Source organism: Mytilus galloprovincialis, chromosome 9 (genome assembly GCF_965363235.1).
Source record: "Mytilus galloprovincialis chromosome 9, xbMytGall1.hap1.1, whole genome shotgun sequence".
Taxonomy (NCBI): Eukaryota; Metazoa; Mollusca; class Bivalvia; order Mytilida; family Mytilidae; genus Mytilus; species Mytilus galloprovincialis.
In genome coordinates, this window is record NC_134846.1 from 4,688,581 (window position 1) to 4,704,477 (window position 15,897).

Genomic DNA, 15,897 nt, shown 5'->3' on the forward strand with positions numbered 1-15,897 from the left:
GATTTTTCTACTCTGTACACTACACTTCCACACAATCTTATAAAGAAAAAGTTTTTGTATTTGATAAAATGGTCGTTCGAAAAATCTCATTGTAATTTCATTTGCTGTAACTCGTTTAAAGCTTTTTCTGTAACGAAAAAAGGAAATTATGATAGTTACACTTACTGGAAATGTGAGGATATGATTGAAGCTGATAATATTTATGTACTTTTCGGTGATAAAGTGTATCATCAGGTAGAAGGTATATTCCTATGGGCACTAACTGCCCCTTTAATAGCAGATTTATTTCTATAAATGCTATAAATCTCAGTTTATGACCAAACTCAGTAATGACCCGTCATTGTTATATTTGGTTGATACATTCAAAAATACCTACCGTTACCAGGATATTTTTTCGTTGAATAATTCTGAGTTCTTTAAATATACTTCCGAAATTTACCCCAAAGAACTTACTTTAACTAAATCTAACACAAACAGCAGCAGTTGTCCTTTTCTAGATTTAGACCTTTCAATGTCTTACGAGTAAATACATGTGTACATACAAAAGAGACGATTTTTCATTTCCTATCATTAATTTTCCTTTTTTAAACGGCGATGTGCCTTTGGCTCCATCATACGGTGTTTATATATCCCAACTCGTTCGGTATGCCCTTGTGTTCTGATGTCATAGATTTTTACGAACGTAATCAATGCATCACTGGGAAATTATTGTGTCAGGGATTTCGATACCATTAATTACTTAAAACTTTTACTAAATTCTTTCATAGATACAAAAATTTTATTAGTAAATTTGACTGTACCTGTATAAAACTTATTAAAAATGGTATTTCACATTCTAAATTTGACGGTAATATTGTACTTAAAGCGAGGAAATCACTATGTGATCCGTGTAAACTCATCGAACCTTTAAACAAACTTATAAGTAAGGGTTATCGTACCAATATTGTAATTAGATCTCTGAATATAGTTTACATTGACACTAATATCGATTTTGTCATTAGCAAATTAAAACTAAATTGTATCTTCTTTTGAGGCAGGATGTAGATAGACACACACGCGTCTAAAGAAGTCGCTCTTCACTACCCTACTACCTGCCGATACATTTATTTTTGGCATTGAACAAGTCATGTCTTCTCTGACTGTTCATGACGTTACATTGTAAAATACTAAATCCCTGGGATGTGTTTTAGTTGATTTTAGTCTCTGGTGCATGATTTTTTATTACTAATTCTTTTGGGCTAACTAGCTGTCAGTAACTGCGAGTACTCTCAAATCGTATTTTCTTGTTAATTCGACCTGTTGATACTGTTTATAATGTTTTTTTTTATTATTTTATATTAATATGGATCTATATACCAGCTTTGATTATTTGGAATATCTACTAATTTTCACTTCTTTGTACTACATTTGTACGAACATCAAGATTATTCTCCTTTTATCTGTACGGGGAAGTTTAGCTAGCTCTAATTTGTATAGTTTTATTGTTGATATTCACCCCATTTGTATCTAGTGTTAAATTATGTATTTATATGACAGCACTTTTTTGGTATTCCTAATTATTGAAAGAATTTTATACACATACGTAGTATACTTAAAAAGATTTAGTTATTTTTCATTTACCTGTAGAATCTGATGTACATTAGTTGTCGTTTGTTTATGTAATTTATACGCGTTTCTCGTTTTATATAGATTAGACCGTTGGTTTTCCCGTTTAAATGGTTTTACACTTGTAATTTTGGGACCCTTTATAGCTTTTTGTTCGGTGTGACATAAGGCTCTGTGGTGAAGGCTGTACATTGACCTATAATGGTTTACTTTTATAAATTGTTATTTGGATGGAGAGTTGTCTCATTGACGCTCACACCACATCTTCCTATATCTATATAAGTCGGCACTATGAAGCACAGGCACTCGTCTAAGAAAAAAAATCCGATATACCTTTATATAACATGTTATATAAAGGTATATAGGAATTTCTTAATTACATGTTATATAAAGGTATATAGGATTTTTTTTCTGAGACGAGTGCCTGTGCTATGAAGGCTTCCTCAAATTTAAATATGGTTGCGGTTCCCATTTTAACTAATAAAATTCTATAACCGTCCAAATAACTCTGCAATGTGATATCAGAAAGGAGTAGGTCCGGTAAGGGCCAATTTTTGCCTCAAATTTCAGGTTCATCGAACGAAATATTTTTGACCCTCTTTAAACACTTTAGTGTCTATTTCAATTGATTTAATTCGTTTATGTGAAACTTTTTAACTGATTAAGTCATTAAAAACGCTCCGATTCAAGCTTGAATATGAAAAATCTATCAAATATGCAAAAAAAATAGTTACTTTTCAGAAGGCTTTTGTCAAAAATGAAAGTGGCCGCATCCGTATTCATATTAAAGTATGTCGATATACATAAATAATTCAACAAAGTTTCACGAAATTGGGAAAGTATTTTTGAGTATTAGTCCGAAAAGTTTAAACTACAAAATCCCCTATTCATTTATCAATAAAATCCCATAACTTGGAAACAAAAATCAAAAATGTACATATAGCAACCGAAAGGTAGCTAACGTCATTAGATATTTAAAACAATTCACCAAAGTTTCATGAAAATTGTTAAAAGCATTTACGATGTGTTGACGACAGACGGACGGACAAAGATTTGCCATAATACATATGTAAATGGGAGTGCAAAGGACGAGTTGGAGTTAGTTCTTACCGACTTAAGTTCTTTTTTTCTAGTGATTGTTGATTTAATATCATAATATTTAATACCGTATTTTCGAATAATAATAATTGACTCAAAACTTTGAAATAAATTCAAAATTTTGTTTTATAACGAATTTTGAATGAAAGTAATTAAAATACCGAAATTGACCGTTATAGAAAATTAACTCCGTATCTTGAAAGATTTTAATTAATTAAAATTTAATCTGTAATTTAGATTTCAAAAATGTGTATACGAGATATGCGTGTATTGTTGAAAACAAATGCTAACTTGGAAAATTTTCTTGATTCTTTTGTGGTAAGTCTGACTGTGTTAATATTATAACCTTCGAAATAATTTGAAATTAATAGCTTAACAAGTTCAACATGTTTGTAAGGAATAGTTTGCGCTAAAAAATTTGAAACAGTATATATAACGGTCATGTCAGGTTAGATTACTTTATGGGAGGTCAGAGTATTCACTTGATAAGAGCTGTAACAGATAAACCAAAATTTATGATCTCTGTTTTAGCAATACACCAATGTCACAGACTGTAGTGTTTATGCACAGTACATGGTTGCACTTTTCACCTCTACAAACTTTAATTGAAAACCAATTTTTGTTCAGATTAAACAAATGTTGCTTTCGAATAAACAATTGTTACAGGGATCATCATAAATAGTTCTTACATCGAAACTGAAAACTGACATTCTAATTTGTCTTTCTAGAATAAGAAACCCTAAGGAATATAAAATATATTCCAAAATACTAGACTAAAGTAGTAAAAATGTTATACAAGTTTACAATTTCATCCATTTAGAAAAAAAAGAATGATTCTGATTGTGGCTTAAGGATAATGCATCATTTCCTTATAGACTTGTAATATTGTATTCAAATATCTATCATGAAATAAGTTGTTAAAAATTTCGTTTAAAAAAAAACCCGCCTTTTGGAAAAAAAAGTTCTGATTTTCACAAGCATGTCAGATTTAGCAAGTATAACTGTTCAATCATTCTTGTAAATACTTTCGGTAATTGTAATTTTGAGCTATATTCTAAAACAATTATTTTCAGATATTATCACATTCATCTGACCAAATGACAATTGACATGTATGAAACAAGGGCACATTAATTAGCAGTTCGGGTTATTTATGATTAAAGGTGTATACACTCCCCTCAAAGTTCAGAAAATTGTAGTTTAATGAGAAAACGTGACAGTAATAATCAATGATTGTTTGTTGATTGCTTAATGTTTAGTGGCAAATATTTCATGCAACAACACATGTACATGTTTGTGTAAACACTGAATGTATCCATACCTATTTATTCCTTGTCTTTGTCTTTTCTTCTTCATTTTCCTTTAAATGTATTCAAGTGATGACCTTCTTTTGCAACACGAAGTTTTAAACAGAAGACAAAAACAATACATGAATATCTGAGTAGCATTTATCATGCTGTACGTTGAAAGTGGCATCAGTGACAAAATAAATGTGTGGGCGTCAAATTCAGCAGAAAAAGTTACGACTCTGACAAACATAAGTAGTACATTTTAAATATTGTGTTGACCTACAAATATCAACATCTGTTATCATGTAATTGAACGACACGGATACGTAGGATGTATTTATTGAAGAAAATCAACATTTTCAAGATTCAGATAGAGAAAAATCTGTAGATAGTTTATAAAGATGGTATAGCCTTGGAAAATTGGAGGTAAATATTTTACTTTTTTATCATATAGAAGAAGAAAAAAAAAGAAATGATTCCGTGTCATGCTTGTGCAGTTTATCTAACAAATCATATAAAATTGAGAAAGGAAATGGAGAATGTGTCAAAGCGACAACAACCCGACCATAGAGCAGACAACAGCCGAAGGCCACCAGTAGGTCTTCAATGTAGCGAGAATTCCCGCACCCGTATAGGTGTCCTTCAGCTGGCCCCTAAACAAATATATATACTAGTACAGTGATAATGGACGTCATACTAAACTCCGAATTATACACACGAAACTAAAAACTAAAGGCCAGAGTCTCCTGACTTGGGACAGGCGCAAAATTGCGGCGAGGACATGTTTATGAGATCTCAACCCTCCCCCTATACCTCTAGCCAATGTAGAAAAGTAAACGCATAACAATACGCACATTAAAATTCAGTTCAAGAGAAGTCCGAGTCCGATGTCAAAAGATGTAACAAAAGAAAATAAATAAAATGACAATAATATACATGTATACAATAGACCTTTATTATACTGGAGTGCATTCAGGTACTAATCCAGCTTTGATTCCTAATAAATTATCATGTATTATTATGGTGCATGTAACATTTTGAAATTTAATCACATTTCTGAATTTACTTCTTTATCAAGTCTATTTTCAATCTACACGTACGCATATTAATAAAACATAATACAGTCTATGATTTAAGCCCAAGAATTTGCATCAAAATGATGTTGAATAAAAAGGGAACTTATTTCCTGTACCACTTAGAAAACACCATATTTTCAAATTAAACTGTCACATCAATCATGTCAATTATAATATTATGTTATTTCACAGACATCAAATGGTTTCTCTCTAAATTTATAGGTGACAATTTTCATGATTGTTGCAAGAAGGGATAAAAATGAAATACACAATACCAATCAAGAAAAGTATATTTTTTTCTCATTAAATATGAGATTTCGATTTTTTTACAATTTTTTTTCTTCAATAAATTTTAAGATTAAAATAATTGAAAAACCATATATAAAAATAATTAGTTTTCAAATAAATCTTGAAAGTCATGATACATCAAAGAATATTTCCATTTTTTTTTAATTAAAAAAGGGGAGGGTCAACCCCAAATGTGTCTGTGCATTTTCTTAAAACTTTAAAAGTTTTACAATTTTGTGTTTAAAATACTGTTAGTTAAGTAATATTATCGGTCCCATATCAGTATGAAATGACAGATTTATAGCACTACTTTAACATTTTATAATTGAGAGAAGATGGATCTAGGACTGAATATGAAATATCGATTACATGTAACATGTTCGTTCCGTCAATACTTTTGTTATCTACTGCGCCAAAGGCGAGACCGACTATAAAATGTTTGAAGGTTTGAAAATGCGTTACCATCCTCGCAGATATGAGTTATTTCTTCCATAACGCTATTAATTCTTTTAAGTCCCCTACCGACGAAGTCGACTGGGGCTTTAGGTTTGCACTCCGTCCGTCTGTCCATCCGTCAGTCCGGAAAATCAGTTTTTCACACTTTTTTTGTCATGCTTGAAGATATTTATTTGATCTTTGGTGTATTGTTTTAGCATGATAAGTTACAGATAAAGTTCGAGCTTTGTTTCAGTCTGGTGTCCTTCGACTTTGGAAATTCACTTAAATAATCAGTTTTCTGTACTTTTTTCTCATTCTTGAAGAAATTGATTTGATAATTGGTACTTTGTTATCCTGACAAGTTACTACAGAGTTCAAATTTGAATTTTGTTCCGGTCTGATGAATTTGTGCAGAGTTATGGTCCTTGGACTTAGAAAATTCACTCAAATAATCAGTTTTCGGCACTTTTTTACGTCATGCTTGAAGATATTAATTTGAAAATTAATTTATAGTTTCTCCATGACAGGTTACAGATCAAATTCGAATTCTGTTCCGGTCTGATAATATTGTGCAGAGTTATGGTCCTTGGACTTAGAAAATTCACTTAAAAATCAGTTTGCAACATTTTTGTCGTTATTTTTGTAGATATTGACTTGATATTTGTTATATAGTTTACACCATGACAAGTTATTATAGATTAAGTCAGAATTTTGTTCCAATACAATGAATTTCTAACCGGTAGGGGACTGTGTATTGCCATGCAATACTAACAGAATGCTTGTTTAATTCTTCATACATGTAACTTATAATTTTTATTTGTTGATTGTTTATCTTTAATTTCAAACCATAAGTAAATAACCTTTTTCTCTGCTGAAAGATCACCTACATGTTAATCTGCACCTTATTGAACAAATTGCTATTCTCATCCATGTGATTAGTAAACTGACACTTTTTATTATATTAGCCAAATTAAAAAAAAAAGCTTACAAAATTTACATTGATAACGCAAATCAATCATATTAGTCATAGTTACGCATACAACGACTGCATTATGAGTATTAAAATATGTATTTCACGTTTGTAATTAAGAGTGTCTTTTTTTTGGGGGGGGGGGGTAATTTTTTTAAACATATTTATGCCCCCGCCGTAGCTATTACCACTTTGCAAATGGAAAAATTGATGACTTTTTCGTTTCCATTCTCTAACTTAATTTAACTTCAACCAATTGTAATGAATGTATACACAATGCTAATTACCACAAAATACAGATCAAGTTTGAATTTTGGGGGTGTCACTTTTACTGTTCTAGACTTAATATGCTCCTTTACAAATGGAAAAAAAATGCTGAATTTGTCGTTTCCGTTCTCTAAATTAAGTAGCTTCGAGAGTAGCCGCAACCAATTGTTATGAAATTATACACAATGCTTATTACCAAAAGATACAGATCAAGTTTGAGTGTTTGGGATGTTACTTATTCTGTCCCTTTATAACTTTATATGATATGCAATTGGGGCATCATCTGTTTTCCATGGACTCATTCTCCATTTTCTTTCAATACTGTTTTATTTTAGTTGTCATTTATCAGGTTAGATTTGTTAATCTCTAAACAAGCATCTTTGAACACTACAGATTTTTGGAGAAAATGAAAGACGCAAAACTATCTTCCTATAGAGGAGTTTAGAGCAATGCTGTTTTCCAGGACAACATTTCAATAGCTTTGAAGACAATTAAGGGTAAATAAATTATTTTGATATAACGAATTAAGAGTGCGTATGGTGGGTTTTTACTGCTGACACACCTAGGATTTCTGTTTTTCAGAAATACTGACCCAAAAATAAGTTTCCCCATGTAGCATTTAATAGAAGGGATAACATTGAAAAAAATAGAAGTTGAACTTGAATATTTTGTCTGTCTAAAAACAGTTATGTGTATGGTTTCTGTATATAGACAAATGCCTGATAGGTTGATTGATTGTTGGTTGTTTTACGCCGCATTAACACAAAAAGGCTATATCTAGCGGCGACAAATGCCTGATAGGTGAGCCTGTATTACACAGTAATAATTTAGAGTAAAAGTGACAGTAAAAGTTAATAATTCATTGCCAAGAATTAGTCCGGTTTAAGGGAGGTAATCCAATCTTGTCAATAAATTTATTGCAAGGACTGATAACTCTAGCATACATTGTTATCAATCCATCCCAGCGTGTGTGGTTAATATCGAGGTCTGGCAATTAGCACCTTGTACATTTTGTCTCATATCTTAAATTCATGTTATAAACATACACAATAAATTTTCTGATTTTATCATGGAAGTTGATAATATATCAAGAACCGACTCAGTTAACATTTCAAGTTGGATATCATTTTCCAAAATTGTTCGGAAAACCCGTTCTTAGGAACGTATCTATAACAAGCTGCTATCCCTTTGACACATCATTTGTTTCCATTCTCTATTTTGTTTCAGTTTTGATACGTTAACTGGCTGTTACAATTAACAACGTGTCTTTTGTTTTAAATTTTATTTTATTTCTTTTTTAAATTAGATTTTTATTATCATTTTTTTTTCGAGGAATGATGGGGATTTGTTTTACATGTATGTGTGTTTGTTATACCACTTTACATTTTGCTCGTTAAATTTGTAGGTCAGTTTTTGTCCTTTTTTCTTTTCATAATTTGAATCTTTGATATAAAATTTTTCCAGTTAAATAATTATAGCTCTCCATTCTTTTGGTCATTCAATAATCGTCTACGCGAGCAACATTCATCAAAGTAGTCACGACACAAGCATAACATAAATGTGTTTTGAGTTATGATAAAAGATGATGTTGGGTTGTGGGATACAAGGGAATTTGGAACAATGCATTGTACGTTTTCATAGATCGTGACATATAAAGAAGTCTGGTGTTGGTCATGAGAATAGCACTGATTCTTCGTTGATTGATATAAAATGATAAATCATATTTTATATTCTTATTTTTTTATGGCGTAGTCTGTTGGGTCTGTCTTTCAAAAAAGAGGCTACAGACACATGCAAGAAACACTCATGAAGCACAAGTCGAAAAAAAACTTAAAAACACTGACAACGCCATGCATGGCAAATAAGGCGTGAATAAGTTAACATATGGAATCAAATTAAAATTAAATTTAGAAATTGTTTTCATCGAGAAAAAAGGGGGTCTTTGCCAAAAGCACCAATATGAGCATTGTTATCTGAAATTTTCTATTCAAAAATACTGGCATAATAAACAACTCTTAATGACACAAACTCGCTATGTTTCGACACCAAGCAGTCATAATTATGCATAGTAGAGAACAGAATAAACCAAACCAAACTCAGACCATTAATCATTGAACAAATATGAAATCAGTGAGGTGCTTAGAAAAACAGTATCAATATTGTATCGATCGACTACCAGTTGTTTATCTCCTTATCATACATTTACTCCGGGGGAGGTTATCAAACATCTTGCTTTACAATATTACAAGCAGGCAATGAAACTACCGTATACTGTGAACAGATCATGGAAGTATTATATTGACATTTTACTTCCATGTTCAGATAAAGGGTATTTTAAACTGGTCAACCATTTCATTTAAAGCACCACCAAAAGTGATCTCTTGAGGAGTAATGCTGTATATTTTTCTCTTTCAAGAAATCATTTGTAATTAAAACTTAAAACTGTCATGGGTGGATACCCGATATCCTTTAGTTTTCTATCATGACAACATTTATGGAAATATTTGTTTTAAACTCTCATATCTTTGAAGGAACGTTATATATTGTATAACCGGTACAAATGGCGCTACGTTATTATAACAATTTACAGTACTATTTAGCCATCATGTCAAACATTTTTTTTGAAAAATATAAATTGTCATTCATGTTTAATGTGATTATTTTCCTTGTTTCGTACACTGAATCTCTTGACCATATATAAATATAAGATGATGTATGATTGTCAATGATATAACCTTATACCAGAGTTGACCACCTACTCTTGTTTAGTATGTCCTCATGTACCTGCAGTTCTCTTTTACATCTTTTTAATTAAACAATCTTAACTTTATTGGTTTTATATGTGTGATCTTATCATAGAAATTATACTATTGTCTAATTTTGAATAAGACAAATCAAGGATTTGTAAAGTAAGCTGTTGATACTAATGAAATGTTCATGTAAAGAAATTTAAACACAATTGACTACTGTTTTTTTAATTTGAATATTATAGTGCACGATTAATTTTAAACTAATATTTTTTAACAATTTTAAATCATTTGACTTTTAAAATCGACCTTTTCATTTTATTTATACATGTGTATATAATAATAGTTTAAGTTGTAACGCAGATAACGTTTATAGTAAAATTTATAAAAAATATACCAATTAAATTAAACATTTAGAAATTACTAATCTTAAATACGACAACTCTATTTTGTGATGATGATATATACAGCGCCGCATGACATCTTAGTTCTCGTGTGTATCATTTTACACTTATCGCTACGCTCTTCATTCAATATTGGTAAAAATTTCATTTTTGCATTAAAGATGGTATCAAGAGTAATATTTTTTTAAATGTCGAAACTTATATCAAAAGATTCTGCAATCTTTCTACTTTCAAATGATAACAAGGTCAAATAAATGTACTTTGATTTAGTATTTTAAAATATTTTTTAAAGATGTGCCCTTATTGGTTATCAATTACATTTTACCATGTAAGTATTTATAACAATGACTGTTACTAAGAAAGAAAAATCCGAAAAAATAAATAAAATTATTGCCTGTTTGCTAAAATATTGAAGAACATAATGCAAACAAGGTCAAACCATTTTTTTTACAAGAAAATATTTAAATCGTAACTTGAAATATATTTCCCGTTGACTTCTATATACCGAATTCATAGATAAAACCTATGGCCAGTGACGCATGCGCATTACGGACCGGACTGATTCTTGACAATGTTCTCAGTCAGTAAAATGTAGAATTTTGTTTAATCAAACGAAGCCTAGTCCCAGTAATTAGACAAAGCAAGAGGATTGCTTGATCAATTGTTGTTTGCTTTACGTCCAGTGGCAAATATTTAGGCATGTTCAGGTGAAACAAATAAGAATTAATATATGAACAGTTTGGTACTCTAAAAGGGTTCGTCCTGGTATAAAGATCGGAATATCTCACAGGAAATAAGGATATATTTCAAAGGGATAGACCCCTGAACATTGCTGAACAGAGATGATGCAATAGTTATTGAACTGATCATTCCCACCGGACGTTGGTGCGTATTTATACACTGTCCCGCACGGCAAAACGGGTTCCCAACTTTAGAAAGGCTTTAACTGTCGGAACGGGAGAATTTCCAAGGGGTGTTTTGCTCTTAAATTTCACTCTGACAAAAGTATATTTGATAACACGGACAACTTTTTGAAACTCCATCACGGCAAAGATCTATCATTTAAAATTAATTCACAAATTTCGAACGTTTGTCCATATTACAAGGACTTCAAGAAAGTTCAGGACTAACTATTATCTTTACCGTTTGGTTATTATGTTATAGTTATTGACTTTAAGCAATAGTTAGTTCATTAATTTAGTAATCATATCATTTCTTATTCTGATTACGTTTAATTTGCTCAATATATATATCTGATCTGATATCAAAAAAAAAACCGGCAATAAGTACAAACAAATAAAAGGGGGAGAGCAATGTGTTTTAAGCCAAGAAAAGTATCCAGCATTTTTAAATACGAAAGGCATGTATGATTGATAAGATTAGTTTCTTGTAGTTTTAATACATTGTAATACAGAGTTATTTCTACTTTTCATTTCTGGACAGTAAAGCATTTTGTAAAACTCCAGATGTCATTGTTGTATAAACACTAGATTGTTGACATGTTGAGATGGGAGTGAGTGACCTTAAACCTATTAACCAAATTCCAGTGTACTGTCGGCTGTTGGGATATTATATTACATTACAAATAAATTGTTATTTTTGTGTTAGGCTGGGAAATTTTATAACATGCAGACTTATTTAACACTTCAAGGAAAATCACATCCTTACAGTATCACAGCTGATACACAATCTGTCAGTCTTTTGACCAACTGACCTCTAACAGAAAGTTTAATTACTTTTTCTCTACACAAAACTAATAGGCATTACTAATGTAATTACCCTACAAACCAAGGCATCGTTACTTGTCTATTAAAAGTACATCTGACAGTTCAACTTTAACTGCAGAAAACAAGCATTAGCCTTTCAAAAAGGGCTACTCGACTCTTAGCTGATGAAAATGGAAAGTGCTCTAGCTTTGTAGATTTATTCATTTACTAGAATAGCCATGTGCATCAATCAACAAATTTTACCACACACGTGAGGTCACACGTTATGAAGTAGTATATATCGTTTAACGTTGTTGTTTACGAAACTCCAGAAGATTCGACTATTTATAGATAAAAGTTACATGTGTACCAATACCATGAATATGCGTGATTAATGACCTGGCAAAATATAATTGCTAAAATAGAGAGGACAAATCCGATACTCTATGGGATTGAAGGACATTTACTAGGTTTGGATTGTCCTAACCAATCAATAAACTTTGATTATTCACGTCTCGTAATATCTTCCAATCAGGTAGCAAGAAAAATTGCACTGACTGTCTATCGTTCAATTCTTAATATCGACTCTAGGAGTCTAAACTAGCCATTTGTCAAATAGAGGATATATGAATAAAACATGTCATAGACAGTCTGCAGGGGCGGATCCAGGATTTTCGGTTAGGGGGGGCGCAAACTTAAATTTCCGCCGAGCAGATTGAGGCGAGTTTTTTTTTAAGGTATTATTATCGAAAATTATTGAAATATTCTTCTAGAGAGGGTGCAATGTAGATATCTTGCCAAGCGTGGCGAGAAATAAATATTTTGTGGTAAAATTAGCGAGAAATTTAAGTTTCAAGCTAAACCCGCATAAATCCACCCCTGACAATTTGTAATCACTCTAATTAACAAGAAATCTGCGAGCTTCTATTATTGACTCAATAATAGCTCACCGACCAATATAAGATTTTGAAAACAAGAATTTCTACTTTTGCCAGCGATTTTTAATTGTCTTTTCTTAATTTTTTTTTCTTTTATTTCCGGAGGTCGTGTCAAACTTTTTATATACATTTCTACCGCAAACCTGTAAAATCAGAATGAGGTCCTTGCGAAGATATGTTTATTTTCGTGGGATCCTATGTAATACGGTAGTACGGGTTGGGGGCCTTCACCGTTTATGCATGCTTCGACAAACTTTACAGGTTGAAAGTGAGAAACATATATTGATATCATACAGAGATGTTAAACAATGATACAAATTAATAAACGAACCTTTCGCTTGAACCAGTATTCCTATCTTTCATTAAGAAAGAATTTAAACAGGACTGTTTTCTTGGCCCTGCCATAATGAAATAACCAACCCAATCGCGGGTAGGGCACTTACTTCGTGGGAAAGTGAGGTAGGGTTGTTTTTGAACTTATCAAAGCAATTGTTTATAAAATCCGCAACTACCATGTCACATTGTTTTACTTGAACTGCTAAAAGCCTATGATATTTTTTCACCAAACGCAGTACCGCGATGAAGTATAATATATTTATAGAACTTATAAATAAACCGTAGGTCAGTTTATTAGTAATCACGTTGATTCTGTTAAACTTACTGTTTTATATACTTCTTTGAATGTTAAAACAGATGCAATGCGACGAGATTAATATTCGTCGTCTGTTCAGATACTTTATTGAGCTGAGGACAACCCATGCTTTGCAAATTTTAGGGGGGCGCATGCCCGCCACGCCCCCGCCTAAATCCGCCCCTGGTCTGGCAATATAATAATAGCATGTTGCGTAAAAGTATTCGTTCAGAATTTCCTCATGCAAGTATTTTATACTTGAATATACATGTAAATATATGCCGGTACTTTCTTTTTCTGAAAGAATTTATTAAAACATCAAAAGATATCGGTAAATATACATTTCACAGAACTAGCAAAATAAACTACGAGAGAGATGTCTCATTGGAAATCATACCACTTTTTCTTTTTTCTTTTTATGGGTTCGTATAATGCTATAGGGAAAACGGCAAAAACAAGCATTGGTGTCGTTTCCGTACAATAACTTGTGTTTAAGTGTAAAGATCTCTTTAAAATTGCACTACAAGGTTCCATACTACAACAGGAAGGCTGGGATTGAGTTTGGGTGTAATTGCTCAAAAAAAGGGGGGGAATAATTTTTTTCAAATTTTTTGAAGGAGTTCATATTTTTTTCTTCTTTTGAAATTTTACAAATTTGACCACATTTATTTTGTGTCAGAAACCTATATTTTGTCAAAAATGTTATCACAATCCAAATTCAGATCGTATCAAGCGTGAATATTGTTTCCAAATTTGCCCTTACTGTTCAAGGTCCGACCTCTGCGGTCGTATCAGGCTGTGCTCAGGGAAGCATTTTATTCAATTCAGTATTTAACATTTAAATTTAATATGCTAAATATAATAAATCAGCAATGAGTATGTCGCTATTTTATCGATATCTCTTGTTGGCCATTATTTTTTTTATGTTTTAAAGTAAGATATCATATGTTTATTTATTTGTTTCAGACGTAATGTATGTTCAGAAGAAAAGAAGGATTGATGGCTGTTTAACGTCCAGCAACGAATAAAATACACATTCAGGACGAGAACATGATAATGTGACATGAATATAATCACTGTTTTGTACTGGACCTACACACTGAGCGCTAGTTCACTAGATACACTGAGGGCTAGTTCACAAGATACTAGTCTACATGAAGACCCGTGCACATTCTCCAACTACTAAACACTGTGTGTTAAGCGGTAACACACCAAATTCACGTTTTCAAGTCTTGTAGTTTGACTCTGACGGATATTGAGCCAAAAACCTCCTGAACTCGAGCCGAATATGGGACAACTGAGGCTATTATGTGAAAAAGAAGTGTAGCATAGAATATTGTTTGGAATACCATTAAAATATATTATCAAACACTTTTGTACAGATATGTACTTGTAGGCATTACAAAGCAGTAACTGACACATTTAGGCCTAATGTTACATGCACCATTTATTGTCATGCATTCTATGTTTAAACTGATTGACTGATTGGAACAATGTGTGAAAGGAAGTGCATACGGAGATAAAGTATGATTGCCAATGAGACAACTACTAGTATCTAACATAGTCTGTATGAATCGGGTGTAATCATTTACACGTTAGGTAAATGTACAGCCTTCAATAATGAACAAAATCCATACCGCATAGTCAGTCAGCTTTACAAGGCCACGACATAAAAAAAAATTGTGAATCAATACAAACGAAAACAAAAACACCAACTGTTTGATTTATAACAAAACGGCATTGTGACTGAAGGAAGAATGTTGTTACTAATTAAAGATAATAGAAAACGTTTATTTTACGATATTTTCCGTTTTGACTTGATATTCAAGCAAACTGATATTTTCTTTGTTCTTGCTCTTATCGGAAAGTATGCTCTAATTTGATCTTTTCTTTAAATATTTTTTTTTACAAGATCTTCATTATACGCTTACAAAACTATATATCGTTTGAATCGGCAACACGATCATATAATACAGACAAGATTATATGTTGTAATTTCATTTTGGGGACTTTGCCCCAAATTGAAAATTATGGAGATAGCTTGCTTCCTCATTGAACGCTGTTTTTCAAAAATATGTTATTTTATCATTTTGGGGCTTTTGCCCCAAAATATACAAGCCTGCCAATATCAAATCTATATCGTTTGAATCAGCAACATAATCATATAATACAGACATATTAAATTATATGTTGTAATTTCATTTTGGGGACTTTGCCCCAAACTGAAAATGATGGAGATAGCTTGCTTCCTCATTGAATGCTGTTATTCTATCATTTTGGGGCTTGTGCCCCAAAATATACAAGCTTGCCAATATCGAATCTATACACATTTCATAGAAATAAAGTGGGAAAAAGAGAATAAAATAGATTTTCTCTTTTTCAAATAGAAATCGTTAATATGACCTGTATGATGACATGTGATCTGGGAGAATTGTCTACGC

The 15,897-nt window shown here is 31.8% G+C and overlaps 1 long non-coding RNA gene across 1 annotated transcript; it reads left to right on the forward strand.

Annotated features, from left to right (window-relative positions):
• Positions 1-4,119: 4,119 nt before the first annotated feature.
• LOC143046599 (uncharacterized) lies at positions 4,120-15,270 on the forward strand. Its single transcript, XR_012969175.1, has 3 exons — positions 4,120-4,417; positions 7,424-7,527; positions 14,423-15,270. It is a non-coding gene; the product is annotated as an uncharacterized LOC143046599 (long non-coding RNA).
• Positions 15,271-15,897: the final 627 nt, after the last annotated feature.